This window comes from Phoca vitulina, unplaced genomic scaffold (assembly GCF_004348235.1).
Source record: "Phoca vitulina isolate PV1807 unplaced genomic scaffold, GSC_HSeal_1.0 scaffold42, whole genome shotgun sequence".
NCBI lineage: Eukaryota > Metazoa > Chordata > Mammalia > Carnivora > Phocidae > Phoca > Phoca vitulina.
The window spans coordinates 4969028-4982020 of NW_022589745.1; positions in this window are offsets into that span (position 1 = coordinate 4969028).

Here is a 12993-nt window from a genome sequence, read left to right on the forward strand (position 1 = left end):
GGCCGATGTCAAAGAGGTTACTGCCTATGTTCTCCTCTAGGATTTTGATGGATTCCTGTCTCACATTAAGGTCTTTCATCCACTTTGAGTTTATCTTTGCGAATGGTGTTAGAGAATGGTCGAGTTTCATTCTTCTGCATGTGGCTGTCCAATTTTCCCAGCACCATTTATTAAAGAGACTGTCTTTTTTCCATTGCATGTTTTTTCCTGCTTTGTCGAAGATTATTTGACCATAGAGTTGAGGGTCCATATCTGGGTTCTCTATTCTGTTCCATTGGTCTGTATGTCTGTTTTTGTGCCAGTCCCATGCTGTCTTGGTGATCACAGCTTTGTAATAAAGCTTGAAATCGGCAACGTGATGCCCCCAGCTTTGTTTTTCTTTTTCAACATGTCCTTGGCGATTCGGGGTCTTTTCTGATTCCATACAAATTTTAGGATTGTTTGTTCCAGCACTTTGAAAAATGTCATTGGAATTTTGATCGGGATGGCACTGAAGGTACAGATTGCTCTGGGGAGCACAGACATTTTAACAGTGTTTATTCTTCCGATCCATGAGCATGGAATGTTTTTCCATCTTTTTGTGTGTTCTTCAATTTCTTTCATGAGTGTTCTGTAGTTCCTAGAGTATAGATCCTTCACCTCTCTGGTTAGGTTTATTCCGAGGTATCTTATGGTTTTTGGTGCTATTATAAATGGAATCGTTTCTCTAATTTCTCTTCCTACGGTTGTGTTGTTAGTGTATAAGAAAGCAACTGATTTCTGTGCATTGATTTTGTATCCTGCCACATTACTGAATTGCTGTATGAGTTGTAGTAATTTGGGGGTGGAGTCTTTTGGGTTTTCCACATAAAGTATCATGTCGTCTGCGAAAAGAGAGTTTGACTTCTTCTTTGCCAATTTGAATACCTATTATTTCTTTTTGTTGTCTGATTGCTGTTGCTAGGACTTCTAGTACTATGTTGAACAATAGTGGTGAGAGTGGGCATCCTTAACATGTTCCTGATCTTAAGGGAAGGGCTCTCAGCTTTTCCCCATTGAGGATGATATTCACTGTGGGTTTTTCATAGATGGATTTTATGAACTTGAGGAATGTTCCCTCTATCCCTAAACTCTGAAGAGTTTTAATCAGGAAAGGGTGTTGTATTTTGTCAAATGCTTTTTCTACATCAATTGAGAGGACCATATGGTTCTTCTCCCTCCTCTTATTAATGTGTTCTATCACATTGATTGATTTGCGAATGTTGAACCACCCTTGCATCCCAGGGATAAATCCCACTTGGTCGTGGTGGATGATCCTTTTAATGTATTGTTGGATCCTATTAGCTAGGATTTTGTTGAGGATTTTGGAATCCATATTCATCAGGGATATCGGTCTGAAATTCTCCTTTTTGATGGGGTCTTTGCCTGGTTTGGGGATTAAGGTAATGCTGGCCTCATAGAATGAGTTTGGAAGTTTTCCTTCTGTTTCTATTTTTTGAAACAGCTTCAGTAGAATAGGTATTATTTCTTCTTTGAATGTTTGGTAGAATTCCCCAGGGAATCCATCAGGCCCTGGACTCTTGTTTTTTGGGAGGTTTTTGATCACTGCTTCAATCTCGTTACTGGTTATTGGCCTATTCAGGTTGTCAATTTCTTCCTGTTTCAGTCTTGGCAGCTTATAGGTTTCCAGGAAGGCCTCCATTTCATCCAGATTGCTCAGTTTACTGGCATAGTTGTTGATAATAATTTCTAATAATTGTTTCTATTTCCTTGGTGTTAGTCGTGATCTCTTCCCTTTCATTCATAATTTTATTAATTTGGGTCCTTTCTCTTTTCTTTTGGATAAGTCTGGCCAGTGGTTTATCGATCTTATTAATTCTTTCAAAGAACCAACTTCTAGTTTCGTTGATCTGATCTACTGTGTTTCTGGTTTCTAATTCATTCATTTCTGCTCTAATTTTAATTACTTCTCTTCTAATGTGTGGCTTAGGCACGTTTGTTGCTTTTTCTCTAGTTCTTTAAGGTGTAGAGTTAGTTGGTGAATTCGGGATTTTTCTATTTTTTTGAGTGAGGCTTGGATGGCTATGTATTTCCCCCTTAGGACTGCCTTTGCAGTATCCCATAGGTTTTGGACTGATGTGTTTTCATTCTCATTGATTTCCATGAATTGTTTAAGTTCTTCTTTGATTTCCTGGTTGACCCAAACACTCTTTTTTTTTTTTAACTTTTTTTTTTTTTATTTGACAGAGAGAGAACGAGAGAGAGAGCATGAGAGGGTGGAGGATCAGAGAGAGAAGCAGACTCCCTGCTGAGCAGGGAGCCCGATGTGGGACACGATCCAGGGACTCCAGGATCATGACCTGAGCCGAAGGCAGTCGCTTAACCAACTGAGCCACCCAGGCGCCCGACCCAAACATTCTTGAGCAGAGTGGTTTTAGCTTCCAAGTGTTTGAATTTCTGCCAAATTTTTTCTTGTGATTGAGTTCCAGTTTTAAAGCATTGTGGTCTGAGAATATGCAGGGAATAATCTCAATCTTTTGGTATCGGTTGAGACCTGATTTGTGCCCCAGTATGTGGTCTATTCTGGAGAAAGTTCCATGCGCGCTTGAGAAGAATGAGTATTCTGTTGTTTTAGGGTGGAATGTTCTGTAAATATCTATGAGGTCTATCTGGTTCAATGTATCATTCAAAGCTCTTGTTTCCTTGCTGATTTTCTGCTTAGATGATCTGTCCATTGCCAAGAATGGAGTATTGAGGTCTCCTACAATTAACGTATTGTTATCAATATGACTCTTTATTTTGGTTAACAGTTGGCTTATGTAGATGGGTGCTCCCATGTTGGGGGCATAGATATTTACAATTGTTAGATCTTCTTGTTGGATAGACCCTTTAAGAATGATATAGTGTCCTTCTGTGTCTCTAATTACAGACTTTAGTTTAAAATCTAATTTGTCTGATATAAGAATTGCTACCCCAGCTTTCTTTTGAGGTCCGCTGGCATGGAAGATGGATCTCCATCCCTTCACTTTCAGTCTGGATGTATCTTTAGGTTCAAAATGAGTCTCTTGTCGGCAGCATATGGATGGGTCCTGTCTTTTTATCCAATCTGCAACCCTGTGCCGTTTTATGGGAGCATTTAGGCCATTCACGTTGAGAGTGATTATTGAAAGATATGAATTAATTGTCATCATGTTGCCTGTGAAGACATTGCTTTTATAGATTGTCCCTGTAAATTCTCTTGTATATCACTCTTGGGGCCTTTCTCCTTTTATAGAACCCCCCTTAATATTTCTTGCAGGGCTGGCTTAGTGGTCACATATTCTTTCAGTTTCTGCCGGTCGTGGAAGCTCTGCATCTCTCCATCCATTCTAAATGACAGCCTTGCCGGATAAAGTATTCTTGGCTGCATATTCTTCTCGTTTAGTACCCTGAATATGTCTTGCCAGGCCTTCCTGGCTTGCCAGGTCTCTGACATTATTCTGATGTTCCTCCCTTTGTATGTAAGGAATCTCTTCCCCCTAACTGCGTTTAAGATGGTTTCCTTGGTTCTAAGATTTGCAAGTTTTACTATTACATGCTGGGGTGTTGGCCTGTTTTCCTTGATCTTGGGAGGGGTCCTCTCTGCCTCTAGGACGTGAATGTTTGTTTCATTCCCCAGATTCTCAGCTACGATTTGCTCAAATACATCTTCTAGTCCTCTCTCCCTCTCCACTCCCTCTGGGATTCCAATTATTCTGACATTGGAAGGCTTCATGGTGTCACTTATTTCTCTGATTCTATCTTCATGGATTCTGAGTTGTTTTTCCCTGGCCTCTTCTTTTCCCTTTTTATCTATTATATTGTCTTCCAGGTCGCTTATTCGTTCTTCTGCCTCACTTATCCTAGCTGTTAGATTATCTAGATTGTATTGGATCTCATTGATAGCATTTTTAAGTTCTGCTAATTCACCTTTCATTTCTGCCCTTAGGGACTCTATGTTGCCATTAATTGATTTCTCCATTCTAGCCATTGTCTTCTCAATTGCTAGCCTGAATTCCATCTCCGACATCTTGGTTATATCTGCATCCATTTGTAAATCTGCAGCATAAGTCATAATCTCTGAGTCTTTTCTATTTTGGGGGCTCCTCCTCCTAGTCATTCTGTTGATGGGTGTTTGAGGGAATGTATAGAGTCTAAATTATTGACCAGAACCCAAGCAAGATGCACCTGTTTTCTTGGGACCTTAGGGTTGCTGGCCTCTTGTTTTCCCAGCCTGTCTTCTGGGGGAGGGGCCTGCCGCGCTGTTACTCAGGCAATCCTGTTTGGGCGGAGTTGCCCTGACCCCCTGTGGCGGGGAATGGGCTCAGCAGGAATCAGTTTTTGGGGCTTTTGTTCTCTGGCGGCTTTCCCTGGTGGCTTTCTGCGTCTCTTCCACAAGTCAGAGCAGAAGAGACCGTTTCCAACCCTCTGCCTCAGAGCAGAGAGATTGCAGTCTGTTCTTCAGTGAGCTCTCCAGGCCACACTGTCTCCGTTTCTGTCTGTGCTGCTATAAACTGCAGCGTCCTGGGTTGTGCGCCCCTCCGCAGCACCCCCAGTCCTGCCTCCAGGTCGGGGCATGTCTCTGCCCTTTGTGCTTCTAAAACCGCCAGCCGCTCCCAGTTCCCCCGCGTGACCCCGCCGCTCTGGGTTTCCGCCCCAGGGGCTGCCCTAAAGTCCTTTCCCTGCCGCTACCGGTCAGTAAGTCTGTGCCCAGTCCCCAGTGTGCGAGGCTGTCGCTCACCAGCGGTGTAGGGTCCCCACGTCCAGGCACCCTCCCGCTGCCGTTTATCCTCCGATATCTGCCCGCGGAATCAGGGCTCCCCGCTTCGTACCTCAAAACCAACCACCTGCAATATTCTGTTTGTAGGGATCCAGATCTTCTTACATCTCAGGCTGGTTTCATGGGTCTCAGAGTGGTCTGGTAGATATCCAGCTCAATTCCAGGAACCAGTTGAAATAGGGTCCCCTACTCCTCCGCCATCTTTTCTTCCCTCTCCTCCAGTCTAAGAGTATTTTCTTAATATTTAAATACATTTAGAAGATTCTTGACTGTTTAAACAAAAGTAATAATGTGTCATAGTGTTTATAACATATAGGAATTGAGGGGTGCATGGGGGGGCTCAGTTGGTTAAACATCCGACTCTTGATTTCAGCTCAGGTCATGATTTCAGGGTTGTGAGATCAAGCCCCGTTTTGGGCTCCACGCTGGGTGTGGAGCCTGCTTAAGATTCTCTCGCTACCTCTTCTTCTGCTCATCCCTCCCTCTCCCTCTCTAAAACAAACAAACAAACAAACAAACAAACATAGGGGAATGGAATGTATAACAACAGAGGTTTAGAGGGGTAAATGGAAGTATACTATTGTTTGGTTTATTTGCTATACGTGGGGTGGTTTTAATCATGTAAAGTATACTGTGGCACGTAAAAGACACATATTAGAAACCCTAAAGCAACCACTAAATAACTAAACTAAAAGTTATATCTGATAATCTGACAAAGGAGATTGAATGAAAGCATAAAAAATGCAATTAATTTAAAAGTGGGCAGTTTGAAGAGGAAGGAACAATAGATGAAACAAATAGAAGGCACATAGCAAAGTGATAGACAAATCTAATGGCAGCAAAATCCCATTAAGTGTAAATGGTCTAAACAACCAAATTAAAAGACAGAGATTGTCATATTGGATTAAAACATAGACCACAGATGTACTGCAGTATTTTCAGTACTACAGTGCACTTTAAATATAAAGACACTAATATATTAAAATGACAAAGTAGGAAACAGTTATAAAAGAAAACTCGATTTACCATATTATCCATCAAATTATATTCTAGAGGGGAAAAAAACATATTCTCAGAAAATATGTTTCATATTTGAGAAAAACATATTCTCAAAAAATAAATTCTCAGAATAATAAAGTAGTGGATTAATTCAGAGGATGTAACTGAAAGAACTGCAAAGAGAAATAGATGAATCAGTTGTAGCTGGAGATATCAATCCCTCTCTCTCAAAAAACTGATAGAAGAAGTAGATATAAAATCAGTAGGAATATATTCATCTTTTTAAATATCTGATTTTGTGGAAGAGATCATATGGATATTAGGATTTTCTAGATCAACTGGCATTCATTTTCACTTTGGAGGCATCAGAATAATTTGTTTTCTCACCTGCTTCCAACCCAGAGCATTTGTGGAGGAAGCACACTAAGAGAATATATTTGAAACTAAGCCTTCCCAAGAGCATGTGAGGTTCACTGGCACACAAAGTAGCCCAGGGGTTGCATTCTGTCCTCACACAAAAAAACCTGTTGCTAATTAAAGATTTAAGAAATACAGCTGGATAAGTAACATCAGCCCAGATGGCATTTCAAGAAACCTCTGGTGAGGCTTGAGGCAGACAATTCTGCATGATTTATCAGCCAGGTGGGGGTCTGCCATGATTGCCCCAATACACTTCAGGTGGAAAAGTACCTACAAGGATCAGAGACTTGGAGCCAGGTAGAGACTATAAACTTCATGAAATCACTCAGAAACAGGACAGCTCTAATTCCTCTTGTGTCTGTCAGGGTTTAGTAACTGAGGAAGCGAGAGACTTTTACTCATTAAGCTTCATGGAGATTTCTGTCTAGTTTTTTTTTTTTAACCTCTTTATAGGATACAATAATCAAATAAATTAAATGTATGCTATAAACCCTACTGTGCAAAGAGCACTATGCAAGATTTGTAAGGGATGCAGTGGTGGAATATTTCCCAGAATGTGTTCCTCAGAACATGAATTCCATCAGCAAAATGGTGGGTAACGTGTTAAAAAGGAAAAAAAAAAAGTGGGTTTGTAGCCAAATAAAATCAAGAAGTATTGGTTAAACAATATCACTAAGGTTTTGATTTTTTTAAGTTTAAACTTGTAGAATTTATCAAAACCTGTAAAATTTAGGGAATAAAATAACTGGATAAACTTACTTTGTCACTAGATTCTTAACGTGTACCTTTGGGATTCTGTGTTTGATCACTTGGCAGAGGGACAGAAACAGAACACACTACCTGCCCTCATCTTGTGTCAGTGTTCAGAATCTTCTGCTTGGCTCATGCTGTGGTTTGGGGAACCTGCAGCAGCATTAAGCCAACAAAGATGGGTTCACAATGACATGATCTAAAGCTTGGGTGCTCTTGGTTGAGAAAAAATTATAAATTATAAATACATAATTAGGAAAGAAATGGGATACATATTTAGAATGCAAATACACATAATAGCAGTTGCCAGAGCATTAGAGATTGAGGTCCCGATCTGTCTGATCTGTCTTTGGGCAATTGGAGATATGCTGACTCAGAAATTCCTCCCCATTGCAAATTGTCCCCCACCAAATGTGCGTGCACACGTGCATGCGCGCACACACACACACACACACACACACACACACAAGAATATTCCCAGCAACTCTGGGCATTAATGGGAAGAAGAGGGGTGTCTTAGCTTGGGCTGCTATCACTAAATACCACAGATTGGGTGGCTTATAAACAATAAACACTTAGTTCTCATAGTTCTGGAGGCTGGAAGTCCAAGGTCAAGATGCTGGCAGATTTGGTGTCTGGTGAGAGCCTGCTGCCTGGTTCAGCCACCCATCCACTCACTATGTCCTCACATGGCAGAAGGGGAAGGGAGCTGTCTTGAGCAGCTTTTATAAGGGCACTGATCATGACCTAATCACCTCCCAAAGACCTCACCTCCTAATATCGTCCCCTTGGAGGTTAACTTTCAACATATCAGTATGGGAGGAGTGGGGCACACACATTCAGTTTATAGCAGGGGGCAGGAGACTGAGGGTTCCTCAGGCTTCTGTTGCTTCAAGCTAAATGCTCCTGGGTCTGTTTCTCTGATCCCATGCTGCTTCCCACAGGCTAAGGAGAAGGACCCTAATTCCCATATTACAAATATAAGAATCAAGTTTATTGAATTTTTCCTTTTAAAATTTCAAATATCAAAAGATAAACTTTTAAAAATTCTTGAAATATATCTTTGTAATAGTTGCCAGATATATTTTATTTGAAATAAATCATAACTTATTCCATTATAATTTTTCAAATCTCCTAGAACAAGATGGAGCATTCTCATGGTGAAAAAATTGGTCCACCCCTAATCAGGCCCGTTTGCTGTCTGGAAGTGGTCTATTTCTCTTCTGCCCTACTAGGGACATGTTTGGATTTAGGGTTTAAGCCCATGGAAAGCAGTGTGTACTTCTCCTTTGCACATTGTTGGACTAAGTAGGTGTTAGATCACAGAGGGGTTTGCTGTTCGTCCAAGGATATGTTAGGCACATGTTAGAGAGTTCTGGAATAAATGGGGTACTACTCATTTAGTTATATTTTGCTTAAATTGATCTGGTGTTGACTGACAACAAATCCAGGGTCTCCATGGAAAGTCAATGAGGAAAACCCGGGGGAGACTTGAGTGAGACTGAAAGAACTGAATTCATGCCTCCGATGACTAACAGATGATAACTCGCTCTACGTGCTGGGGAGGGGAGAGCACATCCACGGGAGTGCAACTGAGGAAGACAGAAGAAAATTAAGCAAGGGAAAATTGAGCAAAGGAAAATTAAAGCAATCTTAACAGTGAGGGCCATTAAACCATTGAAAAGTCTCCCAAGGGAAGTGATGGAAACCTCCTTGCTTGAGTCATTTCAAAATTGACAAAACAATGGAAAATGTGCTGCAGGGAGCAATCCTGTGCTGCAGGGATTGGACAGGATGATTTAATACTTCTCTTCTGTCTCTCATTTCCACGTTCTGTGAAATTGTATTGCGGCTAGGAAACAAGATATCCTTCACCCCAACAGTATGTTTACAGAGGCTTCGTCTGAAGCACAGAGTTGAAAAGAAAGGGAACGCATGCATTTTAAAATTCCATCAGTCCTTCACATTCTTTCTGTCAAGGTGGGTTTCAGATATGGTATCACGCGGGGATTTCCGTTGAGCTCTGGCGTGCCTTTGACTTAACCCGTAAGCACACCTAGGACTTCAATGAATAATCCTAAAGTTCAGCTTGTATTTGTCCCAGTATGGGATGGACTACTGGGAAGAATAAGGTTTAATAGTTTTTCAAACCACCCATGACACCATCAAAAATAAAGTACAGCTTTGAAAATAAACATTGATCCAAAACTAGTTTTAGCGCAAAAGGCAAAGAAGAATTCGAGGAGAGTAATCAGATTTCTCTTTGTTCCTGGGAATCTAACATGTATTATTAAAAAGGAGACCTTGAATTTTATGCTGTGTTCTTCTGGCTTAGAGATGTCAGATCTGATCTTTATAGCTAAGAGAATTGTTATGGAGAGAAATTTGTGTATGATCCACACACTAAAAAGACCTAAAAAGCTATGCCAAAAGCAGTTTGGGGTTGTATCTTGATAAGTGTTTACTATAAAGACCCGAGTGTGATCCCTAATTGAGGACAATTTATTATTACTTTGTAATTGTTACCTTAAACTATCATATTAGTGATTACTTACTGTGTTCCAGATGCACTAAGGCATTCACATCTACAATCCTTTCATTCAACAATATTTATTGAATCCCTCTAATGGGCTAAACACTGCACGATAAGATTTTTTAGAAGTAAACTTTCTATTGGATTTCGGATTTACAGATTTACAGAAGTAGCCCAGAGAGTGCCCCCGTGCCCCTCATCCGCTATCACCTTCCCTAATGTCACCCTCTTACAGTACCCTGGTACCTTTATCAAAACTAAAAATCAGTATCAGTAACTTACTAGTCAACAAAATTCATCCCTCACTGGGATTTTGCTAGTGTTTAATTAATGGTCATTTCCTGTCCCTGGATACAATCTGCATTCAGTTGTCATGTTTCCTTGGCTTCCTCCAGTCTGCGACTGTCTCACGTTGTCCTTGTTTTTGATGACCTTGATAGTTTTTTTAAAGATTTTATTTATTTATTTGAGAGAGAGAGAGAGAGAGAGAGCTCAAGTAGGGGGAGGGGCAGAGAGAGAAGCAGACTCCCAGCTGAGCAGGGAGCCCAATGCAGGATTCGATCCCAGGACCCTGGGATCATGACCTGAGCCGAAGGCAAACACTTAACCAACTGAGCCATCCAGGCGCCCCCCCTTTTTTAAAGATTTTATTTATTTATTTGAGAGAGAGAGAGAGGACCTTGACAATATTAAAGAGTCCCGGTCAGGTACTTTGCAGAATGTGGATATATTTCCTCCTAATTAGACTTGGTTAGGAGTTTTTGGAGAGAATACCTCAGAGGTGAAGTGTCCTTATCACCGCCTGTGGGGTTACTTGGCCTCCGCAAAGCATCAGTGGCATATTTACCTGACCCCTTACTTAGGGAGTGTTGGCCAGGTTCTTCCAGTATGAAGTTATTACTTTTCTCTCTACTCTGTTCCTGTGAGTGAGTCACTAAATTCAGACCACTCTCAAGGGGTGGGATGGATTAAGCTGGACCTCCAATAGAGGAGGGTATCCACAAATACTGTTTGAGATTTTTCTGTAAGGGAGATTTGCCTCTTCTTCATTTATTTGTATATTCAACCATTTATTTATATGACCACAGACTTATTTTGTCCTGTGGATTATAATTCAAACTACATTATTTTTTTCTGTCGTTCAGGTGGTTCCAGCTTTGGCCGTTGGTGGCTCTCTTGGGTTTGTCATGTCCTTTGGATTATGTGCCCATCCTTTCAGTTTTGGACAACACTTCCATAGTTTCTGGACTGAGGAGATGCTCTGGGCTCATCTTGTACACTCCCCATCACTGTTCTCAAATCAGACGTTTCTGCAAGGGATCCTGGTTCCTTTTCTAGGAGAATGATATTTAGACACCAAAACCTGGATGTTGGTAGCAGGTGTCAAGGCTGTCTCAGTAGACAGGGCTGGATGGCATATGTATGTGCAGTAACCAGTGTCTCTACACCCATGTGTGTGTGTGTGTGTGTGTGTGTGTGTGTGTGTGTATCCACACATGAGCTCATACTGATGACTCTCACCAATCCGCACTCCCCTGGGGTCACTGAAACCTTGCCTTCTTGCTTACTAGTGATTTCCTTTTCCAACAATAAGAAACTTAGCTCCAGCCACCCACCATCCATTTCTTATTTGCTCAACACCGTTGTACATGTAGTTTAATCGTTATTAACCCACCCTGCCAGGAGAAGCAAATGTAAAACTATAGTTCCTTTGTCTTTAGTCTTACAGTTTCCAGATCAAAACACCGTTTTCCAAGCTTTCTTTGCTCAGGTTCTCCACTACTTCCTCCTTCAGTGGGATTATGTCATACATCTGTGATACTTAGATTTTGCCATTCCATCCTGGGATCCTTGACATTCTGGTTTAATTTTTATTTTTCAGTTTGCATACATTAAAGTTGACTCAGAGATATGTCCAGCTCTAGGGATTTTTTATTTGTTTGTTTGTTTGCTTTAGCTCTATGGGTTTTGACAAATGTGTACATTCATCTGTCCATCGACCCCGGTACCATACACAATGCTTCCTTCACTCCATGACCAGATACATGCACTGAAAATGTTTTCTCCCAGTTTGTGTCTCGCCTTTTCATTTTCTTTGTATCTTTTGAGGAGTGGGCGTTTTAAATTATCATTAGTTTCCCACTTACCCTGTTTCTTTTATGGTTATGATTTTTGGGGACTAAGAAATTCTTACTTATCTGAGGTTTGAAAAGCTACCCTCCTGTGACTTTGGAGAGAACTTAAGTTTAGGTCCATGATCCATCTCAAATGTTGTGAAAAATCTGATTTAGGAGTCAGTCTAAATCTCACCCCATTTTACTCAGTTAACGAAGTACCATTTTTTTCAAAGGAGTTTCTCTGTTGAGATGCCCTGGGGCCTTAGTAAAAACTCAGCTGAATATACCTGAGTCTATTTCTGACCTCTCTTTAGTGCTTATAATCTATTTCTGTGTCCACAGACCAGTGACTGTCTTCTGGAGTAAGGCTTGACCTCAAGTCTTGTGCATCCCCTAACTTTGTTCTTTGAGATAATTTTAATTTTTTTGTGTGTGTTTTCATATATAGTTTAGAATCAGTTTGTCAATTTCCACAGTAAACCATGTGAGGATTTCAGATCTATAGGGCAGTTTGGGGAAAATAGATTCCTGAAAAATATTGAGTTTTCTAGTCTATAAGCATGACATATCTCTGCATTAAGTTTGGCTTTAATTTTGCCAGTAATGCTTCTCATCTTTTAGTAAAGTGGTTTTGCATGTCTTTTCTTAAATTTATTCCTATACATTTCAGATTTTTTAGTGCAATTATAAATGGCATTGTTTTAATAAATATAAATATATTCAGATTTTATATCTCTTCTTATGCCATTTTGGTAAGTTTTTTCCCTTCCCCCAAAGAACCTGTCCATTTTATTTCCGTTCTCAATTTTTTTTTTTTTGGTATAGAGTCATTTTAATATTTCTCATCATTTTAAATTCTGTAGGATCTGTAGTAATATCACTGTCTTTCCTTCTTGGTTAATGGTGTCTTCTTTTTGCCTCTTGACCAGCACTGATTAGTCTTTATGTTTCCACGAAGCAACACTTGCCTTTGTTAATTGTCTCCATTGGTTACTGCTCGTGTATTTACATTTTTTCTCTTTTCTTGTCCTCTTTTGAATTAATGGAAATTTATGACTAAATTTTTTATCTCTCTCACATTCTTATATTTTTATAAGTTTTTCTCTTTTGTTGACTTCTTTTTATTTTTTATTTTTTTAAGATTTTTTATTTATTTATTTGAGAGAGAGAGAGAATGAGAGAGAGCAAGCACATGAGAGGGGGGAGGGTCAGAGGGAGAAGCAGACTCCCTGCCGAGCAGGGAGCCCGATGCGGGACTCGATCCAGGGACTCCAGGATCATGACCTGAGCCGAAGGCAGTCGCTTAACCAACTGAGCCACCCAGGCGCCCTGTTGACTTCTTTTTAAAGACATCTCATTTTACAGTTTCATCTCTATCACCTTGTCTGTTAACACAC